The sequence below is a fragment of the Passer domesticus genome, chromosome 17 (assembly GCF_036417665.1).
Source record: "Passer domesticus isolate bPasDom1 chromosome 17, bPasDom1.hap1, whole genome shotgun sequence".
Lineage (NCBI taxonomy): Eukaryota > Metazoa > Chordata > Aves > Passeriformes > Passeridae > Passer > Passer domesticus.
In genome coordinates, this window is record NC_087490.1 from 6,044,432 (window position 1) to 6,057,146 (window position 12,715).

The 12,715-nt window shown below is 41.9% G+C and overlaps 1 protein-coding gene across 1 annotated transcript in view; it reads left to right on the top strand.

The window, feature by feature from the left end:
• MAPK1 (mitogen-activated protein kinase 1) overlaps positions 1-12,715 on the top strand; it is a 31,152-nt gene that overhangs the window by 2,940 nt on the left and 15,497 nt on the right. The gene's annotated exons all lie outside the window — the stretch shown is intronic.

A 12,715-nucleotide genomic window follows, 5' to 3' on the forward strand; every position in this document is an offset into this window, starting at 1 on the left:
GGAGTAAAAGGGCAAATGAAGTATTCTTAGGATAGTGCTGTTATGGTCAGTCTTCCATTTTTATTTTGCAGCAGAGAGAATAATGTTTAAGAAATATTGATCACAACATAAAATGCCAGTACAGGAAATAGAGGAAGATGTTGGCTGAAGAGACTGTACGTGAATGTTCTCTCATCTGGATTTGAAAACCCTTAAAGGCATTTAACTATTTTCCTAGTGCAGTCATTTTTTTACATAATCAGATTTTGAGTAAAAATAAACTCAGCAGAGCAGTATATTTACTGCTGTGTTGTGGTTGCACTTTCTCAGCTTCGTAAGCAGAAAGGGCACGTTATCAGGCCAAGCCCCATCCTAATGTCCTCCAGTTCAACTCTGCCAGAATCGTTCAGCCTGTGATTCAGGCTTTTGCCTTTTGTTGCAGAGGGTGAGGTGGTAGGAGGTGGATCCCTGTCAGAACCCCTTTCTAACCCGTTTTTGTTTTGGTCATTCTGCCTGTGAAACTAAAGGCTGAGCACAGAGCAAAGTGTGAGCCAAAATCGTCAGCACTTCCTAGGTCTGCAGGACATTCTTTGAGCAATTACTTAGTCATACAGTCATGTTTGTAACTCTGACTTAATTTATCCAAATATATGTAAATGTTGTGTTGCCTTCCTCTCTGCTTTCAGTTAAGAATTGTTAGTTGTTTTGAGGGGCATTGGGGTGAAGTTCTTTGGGTGACTTTCCCTTTCATTCAGTGACAGATGTTACTGACATCAGAGTCAGATGGAACTCGCTTTCAGACCAGGTCTGAGAGTTTCAGAAATACCTCTCAGACACAACAAATTGGGAAGGTTGTGGGGTTGTTTCTCCCCTTATGTGGGCTTGGTTTTATTATTATTAGTAGTATTGTTTTAAAGCAGCCTGTTAACAAGCCATACTTCAAACACACTGGAACAGCAATAAAAATGTGATGGAGTTGAGCTTTACATTTCCAGTGTGACTCGTTCTTCCTCCAGTTGATCAGTGATAATTTGGCAGTAAAAAACAAATAATAATTTTGGAAAGAAATGGTGAATTGAATGTGATAGGGATGTTCTCATTTTTATCCTAGCTTTTCAAAGCTTTTTTTGTCATCAAGCTTATATGAATGTGAAGTAATATCAGTGCTGCAAATAACTGCTTATAAATAAGCAGTTGAATGCAGATGAGTGCAGTTGGAAGAAAATAATCTGCAAGCTCAAATTTTGGATTCCTTGCTCTGAATTTGCCGTGTTACAAAGAGAGCTTTGTGTTACTGATGTGCTGTGAGAGTGATGTTAGAAGTTTAGGTAGTCAATAGTTAAATGTTAAAGTAATACTGAACAGAACACTTAAAACATTTGGCAGTAGATTCTTTAAAGTTACACTTCTCTCTGCTGTCTCATGGAACTGCCCTACTTTTAGAGCATCAATAATTTAAAATGAAGAGAAGCATATTAATAAAGAAACTAAAACCAGAAGGAAATCAGGAATAGAACAATCTGCAAGGCATAGATATTGATATTAAAACATGAAATTTGAATGGAATTGATGGTTGCATGATAGTTTCTTTTGAGTTACATGAAAAGGTGGCTTTTGCATCCTCTGTGGGGGTCAGCATGGTGGCTGGGGTGGGCTGCTCAGTGCAGTGATCAGAAAGAGCCGTTCATGTTTGTTCTGTTGCCTCTTGCCTTGATCCAGAGAGACAGAGCCCCTTAATGGTGGAGCCAGTGCAGGGATCCGTGCCCCTGTTTGCGTGTGCTTTTAGGGAGCCCAGGTTGGGTCTGGGTGTCAATACCTGGTAATTAACATGTTCTGTCTGTGTGATAAAGAGAGCAGGGAGCTGATACAACTCAGCCAACCCGCCCCAGTGCAAGGATCAGAGGAGGGAATTAGGGAGTGTAATTGGTGGCTAGTTATCAGCTTCTTCCCTCTGGGGAGAAGGCAGATGTAAGCGCTTCCCTTCAGTCACTCAAGCTGCTAGCACTTACCTAACCTGGCGTGGGAACCCCAAGGAGAAATTAGAGCTGCTTTTCCTGCTCTCCCCGGTGATGGACAGGCGGCCCCACAGGCTGTGCAGCAGGGCCGGGCAGCAGCCGCTCGCTCCGGGCCAGAGCTGTCGTCCCTGTTCATGGAAGATGAGAGGTAGCAACTTCTGCTGTCAGCCCAGAGCACTGGGATACTGGCTTAGCTGAAGAGTGCAGCTCATGGACACTTGCATTTTATGAATAAATACACATTTTTCTAGCACAGCATGATCCATCCCGTGGGAACAGAGATAACTTATGGGTTTTCTTAGAAGAGTGCTTTATTAAGGAAATAAGTCTTATATGTTCACAGCATGTGTATGTGTCCATCTCCATACCCATACACATGATTCTAGTACCTGCTGCCTGCCTTGCATCAAATCTGACAGATGGTAAAAGTCTTAAAGATGGAAAGTTATTCTGCAGGTTTCACAAAAATAGGTATTTTGCTCGAGTGAAGAGATCCTGTATGCTGCTCCACTGGGGAAGGGATTGTATTGGGTCACATGTGAGAAATCAGACTCCCTGAGGAGACATGACATGCCCCAATTTCACAGATGGGTTTATTGCTACTCCTGAGACTAGAAATGTGTATTTGTAGGACACCAGGCTCTGTTAGTTCAGTGGCTTCTTGTTCAGGGGTGGGGATCTACAGCCAGAGAAGAGTTGGTGCTTTACCAACTGAGTAGGTGTAGAGCTCAGCTTGTGTTGAAAACTAGTACTTTGCCAACATAGAAGGTTTTTAAAACGTTTTTTTCTGTTGATGCTTTGTCAGTTTTCAGCTGTGATCTAGAAATGAAAATAACTGATTGATTTGGTATTTAATGAAAATATTTTATGGCATCTTGCTATGGAATATTTCACAGCATAATGTAGGTTGAAAGGGACTTTCTGAGGTCGTGTAGTCCAACCTCCTACTCAAAGCAGGGCTGATGTCAAAATTAGACCAAGTTGCTCAACATGTCCACTCAGTATTTCCAAAATCTCCAGGGATGGAGATTCTACAACATCTATGGGCAACTTCTGGTTTTAGTGTTAAACCAATTGTCCAGTGATACTTTTCCCCTTAAAAACATGAGAGTTTGCCTTGCTGCAACTTGGGACCATCCCCTCTTGTCCTTCGTACTCTGTCTCTGAGAAGAATCTGGATCACTTTTAGTGATTCCCCTTTAAGTAACTTAATAGAGTAGTTGGATGTTTTCCACCACCACCCCTTTTTCCTGTCCTAGCCTATATAAACCCAGTTTCTTCAATTTTTTTTTCTTTCATGTCACGTCCTTCAGCTCCCCATGCATTCTAATGGTTTTCTGCTGGATTTGGTCCAATACTGGAGGAGAGGAAAACTGGATGCAGAATTCCAGATGTGCCCTCACAGCAGGAATTAGTTCCCTTGACCTGCTGGCTGTGCACATAACACAGCCCACTCCTTGGTCAGCTTCATCACTGGGAGCTGGCACTGCTCATGGATGAAGTTGGATGGTGTTCTGATAATTTGGAGAAGGCTTTCACTTAAAGTGAGGCATTTTAGGAACTTCTAATATAATATCTGGAAAAAAATCCCAAACCCAAAAACATTTTATTAAGTGATTTCAATTGTTTTTGATTTTCAGATCACTCAAATGAAATGTATGGAGTGATAAATGTATTCAAAAATGTAGCTTCTATGGTATTGTGTTGCAAGGTAAATAAAAATAATAGTGTAATAATGTGAAATTCAGCAGTATAGTTCATTTCAGGTGATTTACCTGTGTGAAATCTGTGTCCTGTTAATTGGCAGGATGGTTGTTGAAGACATTGGTTTGCTTGTGGATGAATCTCCTTTTCAGAAGACAGCTTGTTTTCCTTTGCTTTAGTACAACTTTTGGGTATATGTTTGAGCTATTCTCAAACTCATATTTTTGCAAGGTGCACAAAAACCCAAATGCAGTTCATTGTCAGCTTTGAGCAGGTAGATTGGTAAGATAATTACAGTTTATAATAGATGTCACTAATGCAGATAGTGTTGTTTTGCAGTTTGCAGTAGATGTCACTGATTCAGGTGGTGCTGGTTTGCAGTTTGCAGTAGATGTCACTGATTCAGGTGGTGCTGTTTGATGGCAGGTCCCTTGGCAGGGTTTCCTGTGCTCCATCGGGTGCAGGAGTTGCTTTCTGTTTCACGACATTCCTGTCTCCACCCGTTTCCGCTGGGGACAGCCAGTGCAGGGACAGCCTCAGCTCCTCCTCGGTCCTTTCTGTGCCCTCCTGTGCCCCGGCTGCCTCCACGCTGCCCCTCCAGCCCAGTGACCTCTCACTGGTGGTGGATTCAGTACTGGTTTGTGTGTATATGTCTTGTAGAAAGGCTGCAGTGGAAATATTTTTCTGTTAGATTCGGGCAGAATCTTCATGACAGCTCAGTTTTAGCAGAGTTGTGCACATGCATTTACTGTCCATCTGTTTGCAGTACCCAAAATCACAACCACCCAAGTTCCCCTAAGAGGAAATCTCTTCCCTTGGAAGTTCTTCTTTTGTATTTTAAGAGAATTTTCATAAAATACTGAAATACTCTGTGGTGATTAGGATGCAAATGAGAGTTTTTGTTACATGGTGGAAAGTAATTCGTCTGTGTTGTGGGTATGTTTTAAGTACAAGCAACTTGCAATTAGGCTACAGTTTATAATGTGCAATTACTTCATTTTGCAGTTTTTCTTAACATTAGCAGCTGCCACTGCAGTACATTACTTCTTGCTTGTTCAGAAGGAAGGCAGATTGCTTCACCAAATATTGCTGATGTGTCCTGAGTAAAATTTCAGGTCATTTGAGCACTCCAAATCAATACTCCCCAAAATGCTTCAGTCCGGAATTTGCCCAATTTTACTGGGATTTGGATGTTGCAAAATTTCCCAAATGACATTCAGGTTGACTTTTATATTGGATTTTTTTTGAGTGTTTCATAATTGTGAAATAGCTTCCTTCCAGCTATTGGAGCCAACATGTCTTAATGCTGATACCTCCTCTGAACAAACCACCAGGATGTGAATATGCTGAGGGTTTACTGTTGGCATGTCTTTTTAGAAACATGGGAAAAACATGCAGAAAATGCCTTGTAATCTGGTATGAAGGGAAGTAACTTCTGATAGTGGTGGGATGCACACTCCGTGCTGGTGTTTGGTTGTTTGGGTTTGCAAGTGAAATACTGAACCAACCAAGGCAGAGTGGACAGTAGCAATGACCTTGTTTTCATCAGTGCTTTGGGATAGTTTTCATTTTGCATTGATGTTTCTACATCAGGTTTAGGAAAGTCTCTGCTTTTGAGTGTGCATGGATGATTTTCTTCTATTTCTGTTGGAATGAAATGCTGTGAACTATCTCTTCTGAAGATTTATGTGGTGTGGGATCAATTCAATAAGCTGATTTTAGGAGTATCGGGGATATAAGTCAAATGAGAACCTTAGCAGACAAAAGACTAAACCTCAGTGGAGGATTTGTTAATCCTGTCACCACTCACAGCTCTCTGGTGGTGCTCTCCCTTCTCTCTAGGAAAGGGGAAGTGTTTCCTGCACACATTTATGATTCCTGCTTTGTTGCTTGGGGATGTGGTGGTTGTTTTCCAGGCTCTGGAGTAACAGTGATGATGTTGCTGACCTGTCCTTTGCTCTCCTGGTGGGTTGTTGTGGCCCCTTGAGGAGCCTTAAGCGCAGGGGGAGGAGGAGGGCACCTCATCCCTGTGTGGAGGCTGAGCTCTCCTGGGAGGCCCAGACTCCTGGGCTGAGCCTTGCAGGGCTGAGCCTTGCAGGGCTGAGCCTTGCAGGGCTGAGCCTTGCAGGGCTGAGCCTTGCAGGCTGCCTGTGCTGCTCTGGGGCTGTGCTGCTGCTGCAGGGGCAGCTTTTCCTTCCATGCCCCTGCTCTGCCCTCCTTCCTCCTGTGCTGGGGCCTGCACAGCTGGAGCATTTGCTGTGTTGGAAAGCTGGTTTAGCTGAAGAGTGACTTCATAAAAAATAAAATTGAAAGGTGAGAAGTTGAAATGATGGACACAAAGCCCTGTGAGTGCTGGTGCTGACACAGGAAGGGAATAGGACTATGCAGGTAAAGGCTTCTTTACTGTTCCTGCTTCAGCTTGGAGCTGCTTTGGTTCTCTGAACTGACACAAAGGCACTGCTCCAACCAAGAAAGTGAGAAAGGGCAGGGATGTGAGGCATAAAAGGGAGAGTGAACCACAGCCCCTCCTTTGAATTCACTGAGACCTTAGGTTCTCTCATGTGGCCGAGCTCTTACAATTTTAGCTCAAAATTCATTCCCACAGGAATTTATATTCAGAGGAGAAAGATAGTGGTATTTAATATCATAATATTTTATCAGAAGTAATTGGTGCCTTTGCAAAGAATTTATTTCACAGATGCCAAGGGGCCTTTAAACATAGTGAAGTTTGTTAAATTTGGCTTTGATGCTATCAAAGGAAATACTGACAGTGGAGAACCAGTAAATATCTAAAATAGGGAAGGGAAGTGGGAAGGGAAGAAGTGGATAAAGTGAGATGTAAGAGTTTTCTATTTTCTGAAGACTAACTTGAAGTGGCATAAAACAGAGTAGGCATATGTTGTGGTTTGAAGTCAGTGTTCTACAGCTAAAGGTATGGAAAGAAAAATACACATTAGAAGAGATTGAGAGAATTTTTTTTTTCCAACGACTAAGATTAATCATTGCACCATAAAATTAAATAATGTTTTTAGCCAAATGGTACAGAATCTTGGGTAAAATAGCCAGGATTTTTCTAATGCCAGTATTAAGGTGTAGTTCTAGAACTGCTGCTCTTCGTAGTTCTGTTTAGTAGGTGCTAACAAAACACAAATCATCTGGTCTGCCACACCCAGGATTATGAATTGACTGAGCTTCTGGCAAAAGTAATTAATTTAACAGACTCCATTTTGCATGACTAGCTATTCGTTTTCAAAATACTAGGAGTGATCTAAGGAATTATACTATTAAGTAATTATTATGTGCATGGTAAGTAGCTTAAAATTGAATTTTTTGCAAGGATCCATCAAATACTACTTTTTAAATTCTGAAAAATAAAATTGTGCCTTTGTAAGCTGTTAGAGCCTAGAATAGTTTGAGTTGGAAGGGACCTTAAGGATCAAGCAGAGGCAGCCCCTGCAGAGATACCTTCCCCTGGACCAGGTTGCTCCAAGCCCTCTCCAGCCTGGTCTGGAAAACCTCCAGGGATGGGGCACCCACAGCTGCTCTGGGGAGCCTGTGCCAGTGTCTCACCAGTATTCATTGGATTTGAGCAGATACAATGAAACGGAATGAAAGCAAATCATAGGAAGTTATGAAAGTGCCTTAAGAATTTGTGGTGTGAAGGGCAAAAACCTGTAGTAGATCAGATCTGAGTAAAATCACCTCAGAGTAATTATTCACCTTTGTCACGGGAGGAAGGAGTTGGCGTAATTGTAGCAGGAAGCTTTACTCTCAGGATTGCTTTGGGTTGTTACAAGGAAGGTGACTGAAGCAGTAGGTGGGAGAGGTGAAGGCAGTGCTGCTCCAGTGTGACCCAGTAAGCCTCAGAGGTTAACTTAAAGTGGAGTCTGCAGCTCCAGTTCAGCTTCAGTGGGCACCTTGCTATGGACTTGTGATAAAATAAAGGGCACTGATTCAGAAATTACATTTCTTTTCTTCCTTGTTGGGTTTTTTAGTTGTTTGCTATTTTTTAAAGAATATAATAGTGAGTTAACTCCATTTTCATGGATTGCTGACTTTCCTACATGGCAGGAGTCTGTGAAACGAAATGTTTAATGGAGAAAAGTAGAAATGAATTAAAATGCCCCTGTTTCTGTAGTTTTTTTCCTAAATTCTCAGGTGGCAAACCTGAGAAATGCTTTGTTATTGAGATCCTCTTCTAGAGAAAGCTGAGTAATCAAAATGGAGCTGTGACTTGGGTTGTCTTTTTATGAACAGATTTCTTGAAACGTGGCAAATGTACCCCAATATAAGTAGGCACTTGTTCCTTCTAAAACTAGGTGCTGAGTTTGTAAATTAGTGCTAATAAAAAGTCTAGTGAATAATACACTTGTCTTCAAAATATTATGAATAAATGGAGGAAAGTAACAAATATTTCTAGTAAACGTAGGTGTTTACAGTTGGCTACAAAAAATACATTCAGCAGTGTAAAAATGACACATTACTCAGTGTCCTCAAATAGTCTTTGACTATTTTTATCCTTTTTCCAGTCTTTTCTCTTTATTAAAAAAGTCATACACTGTAGCTGTTCTCTGTGGTTTAATCATGTAGAAGAAGAAAGTAATTATTCTGAGGAGTCTGAAAGGGTTAACATCCCATTATTAAAAAACCAGCTCCAAACAAAAACCCCAAACTCTGTGCAGATCTGCACTTCTGCCACCACCTTCCCCCATCCCCAAAAGTTGTAGCGAACAGTCTGTTAGGGTGGTTGTTACTGTGTCATAATATTGCATTATTTTATTTACAGGAGTCTTAAAAATAAGTTTAAGCTATTTGCATTGTAACTTGATAAATGTCAGCGTGTTGTGGAAATGTCCATGATTGAGCTAAATGTAGACTGAATAAAGATCTCCGTAGATCAGCTTGCTTGCTAGGAATTATTTTTGCCTTTCCTATTCTGTGAGCAAGCCAAATTACCCAATATTTCACAAAGATTCTTCTCTCTGGATATGCCCTTGGAATCACGTTTCCACAGCAACACAAAGCCACTGATTTAAAAAAAAAAAAATCCCTTTTAAACTTCAAATCAGAAGTTTAAATTCTATTTAGAGCTGTAATTAGGATGTTTGCCGGTAGCATTGTGTATTTTGTGCGTGTGTGCTGGGGGCAGCCTGTAGAACAGCCACGAGGTGAATATCCTCCAAGTGCTGAAGGAGTGCCGTGGCGCAGAGCCGCAGCTGTTCTCCAGGGGCAGGAGCAGCGGGGCTGCCAGGAGCTGGCTCCTCCCCTGCCGGCAGTGCGGCGTGCTCTCACTTGTTCCAGCTCTGCCCCGAGTGAAACACGCGAGGAGTAGGAACGGCTGGAAGAACACGCAGCAGGGCTGAGCTCTGGCGCTCGGCCCCACGGGCCCGCTGGAAGCTTCCCTTGCCGGTTCCTGGGAGGGGGCGCCGAGGCCGCGCTGGTCACCGCTCCTGGAAACAGCCCCGCCCTGGCCTTCTGTTCGAAAAGGAAGCTGGTACCCGAGAGCAGAAGGATAAAAACTGGCTTTAAAGGTTGTGTGCTGCAACTTCTTGGGTTATAAATGCTCATTTGTTTATTTTGTGCAGCTGTGCCTCATGTTTTACTTAGTCAAAACTTTGTTATGTGCTTACAAGATGCTTAAAATCAGAAATTATAAACTCTGCTGCTGGGGCTTGTATTGATTTTGACACGATGTTGCAAAAGTATCTAAATAACGGTGCCATTGCAGGTTTTCACAGGTTAGTAACCACGGCTTGAAATAGGAATAATGTTGTGGCTACAGCGGTTGGGCAGTTGCAAAATCTATATTTAAATTTATCACATTACAGATAAATAGCACTCACAGCTCTATGGTTGCTTCAGCTTGTGAGGCTGCACATGATTTGGGTGGAAATAAATTCTCCCTTCTGAATATTTAAAGTGTTGGTGTCTAGATTCATCATAATGGGACAGTTCTGTGGGTGATGATCAGTACATGTGCTTAACGATATAAATTGACACTCTAAGAGTTCTTGATATGGGAACTGTTATTCCCACTTCACAGATTTTTATCCTCTGGAAAAAAGTCAAGATAATAGAAAGTTCCTGACTTCAGAAGATGTCCCAGTGAACTGCTTCATTGCAAATATAACCAGCTATTTATTGTGAGGTTTAGTAGAAGCTGGCAGCCCAGACAAATGGGTTACACTGTGCACACTGGGACGGCACTGCCAGAATGCAAATAATCTAAATTTAGGATGCGCTGGGAGGCGGATGGGATGTGCAGTGCAGCTGCTCCTGGTCGGACTGCAGGGGGAGCACGGGTGATCCGAGCTGCAAATGAGATCAGGAATTGCGGCTGCAGCCCGCAGAGATGAGCGGCTGCACGGCTGCAGGGAGATGCACCAGCGCCTGCATCTGCTCTCCTTCAGGGTGGTTTTGTTTGCAGCTACTGGAATGCACCCTATGAGCAGCAGATTTCTTCAGCAGAGCTCTGGGGAGGAGTGTGTAAATCTGCTGCTGGCGGCACACGGTGAACTGTTGGGTGGAGGGACAGCTTGGGAAGTGGTTCAGTCTGCCTGACAAAGGACCCGGTTCTGTGAGTTTAAGGGGTTTCCTGCACAGGCAATCAGTTGTTTCCATTGGGCTTCATAGGCAAAATAGGGGTCTGGTTGTAGCCTGACTCCTCAATTCCGCTGAAGTTCAGCCTAACGTGTAGCTTTTGCACTTTCCTATAGCACGTGTCAAATCGAGAAAGCATTTTTAAAGGGTCACAGAGTTTACTTAAAGCAATATGTGCTTTAAGGGCTGTGGCTGAGAATGTGAAATGGTGTTAACGAGATAATACAGATTCTCAATGTACCTGCATTATGCATGACATTTAAAATATTGTGCACCAGCAAGTGTACGTGACTGCTTGTGTGATTAGCTTCTTGCTCATAGGAGTTGAGATAATCCCTTGGATGTTTAATCAAGTTACGGAAAGGCTTATCATTCAAAAAGTGTGACATCAGAAATAAATCTAGTGTCCCTTTTAATGTTTCAGCTAGACAATATTTAAGTTTTTCTCCCCTCAGCTGAGGCAAGGGAAGCTTAGCTGCACTAGTGTGGGGAAACCTGATACAGACAGAAGGATGACTGTATGGGGAAGGTACCCTGGAGAGGAAACTGATTGCATCTTTATTCCAAATATGCAGTTTTTTTCCTCAGTGAACCAGGTGTATTATAATTGAACCATCAGCAAGCAAAACTAGCCATCCTTTTCTAAATGACAGCATAAACCCTTTGCAAAGAAAATGCTTGAATGACTGTAGGTGAAACAGCTACAAGAGAGGAAATCTTGGTATGTTTAATTGATGAATTCATGTTCGTTTAATCTGTACAAGGAAAGATAATGTATTTTCTATCAATAAGCAACCCTTGCAAAGCAATAACTGATTTATCAAATATTTTAAGAGATTGAGAGCTTTTATTTAAGTGGCATCAATGGCTAAATATTGCCATTTTGCCTTTTCGTACTCTGCATAGCTGCTGCTGTCCAGTCCTTTGAAAGGAAGTAAGATTCTGCATTGTGGCAGAAAAAAATGCTCAGGTCAGTACAGAGGAGGAGGCAGGAGGTTTGTTTATAGTGATGAAATGGTCCTTAGGATTCTTTCATTTCTTTCCCAAATCCAGGTTGTTTGTGCTTCAGAGTTATTTCTGGTTTTGTTTTCTGCTTGTGACAGACCTCACTGGTCTATTGTAAACACCACAGGTGATGAGCTAAGAAAATTACTGGAGCCCAAGTGCTCTTGGAGGTGATGCCAAGTTCCACTTACAACACTGGGTTATTATCTATTTTGGGACTGAGGAACTGCTAATGTGTTATCTACACATATGCAGCAGCAACAGTTGTAATGAACACTTGCTCAGCATGTGGCATTTCAAAGCTCCCCATGGAGCATTTGAGTTCAGTGTTTCTAGAGGCAAATAAATGGTGCTGTCTGTGGGTACAGGGCTGGGGATGCAGGCAGGTCAAAGGAATGGAGTGGGAAAACTGTACAAAAAGGATGTCCTTACTTATGCATGTGCTGTGTGAAGATCTTCCTGATGACCCTAACTGACTGAATTATATGTCCAGTTGAATAATGAAAGTGAGAAATTCTAAAAAGTTTTGCAGGCAGTGATGACAGTACCATCTCAAAAACACCTTGTTGCACCCTATTTCTGCTTAGTTGTCAAAGAGCCTTGATGTGGCCAGGCATTTGAATTCCTCTGAGGTCTCCTTTTCTAATTCAATTTTTGCATTTTATTCTGCTTTACCTGGTCACCAGGTACCTGGACATCCCAGCAGAGTAAGGCAAAATTAAAGTGTGTCAAAGAAAGTTCTGGGACTCAATTATAGAATACTGGTAGGATTTAAAGCCTCCTTGGCTAGTATGATTATATTTTTATATTAAATAGTTGAGGCTAACAGAAATGTATGGAATGTAGGCTTGATTATTTTTTAATTTCCTAATAATTCAGTAGCAGGCTTGAGTAGGGACAAGAATCATATAAACACATCTAAATTTTAATTAATTAAATTAACATATACTTCTAACACAGTAGAAGTTATGATAATGAGATGCTTTGTCATTTATATAAACAAGACCATAGAAAACATACTAAAACTTGTTAAAATTCATAGTGCAGATTTTAGAAAATTAGGTATGTTTTACTGAGACTTTTAATTAGACTCAGGCTGTGATATTCTCCATGAATGCGTGGGCATGTTGAACACAGATACTTTTATTGAGCCTGTTTGTTGGTGTAGCTGGGAATGGATTCTGAGCTCCTGGAAAGAGTCATGCGAATGTAGGAGCAGTGAGTTCCTTACCACGGGTCCCATCACTGTGATCCCCATTGTGCTGCTGCCTGCTTCCACTCCGTGTGTGTACCTGGATACAGCTTTTTTCCTCAGACTCTTGTTATCTTTGGAATTGAACTTGGAAAGGTGTTGTCACAAATTCTCCTCCCTTTTGTTCTTCCGTGTCTGTGTGGAGGTGCTGACAGTGTAG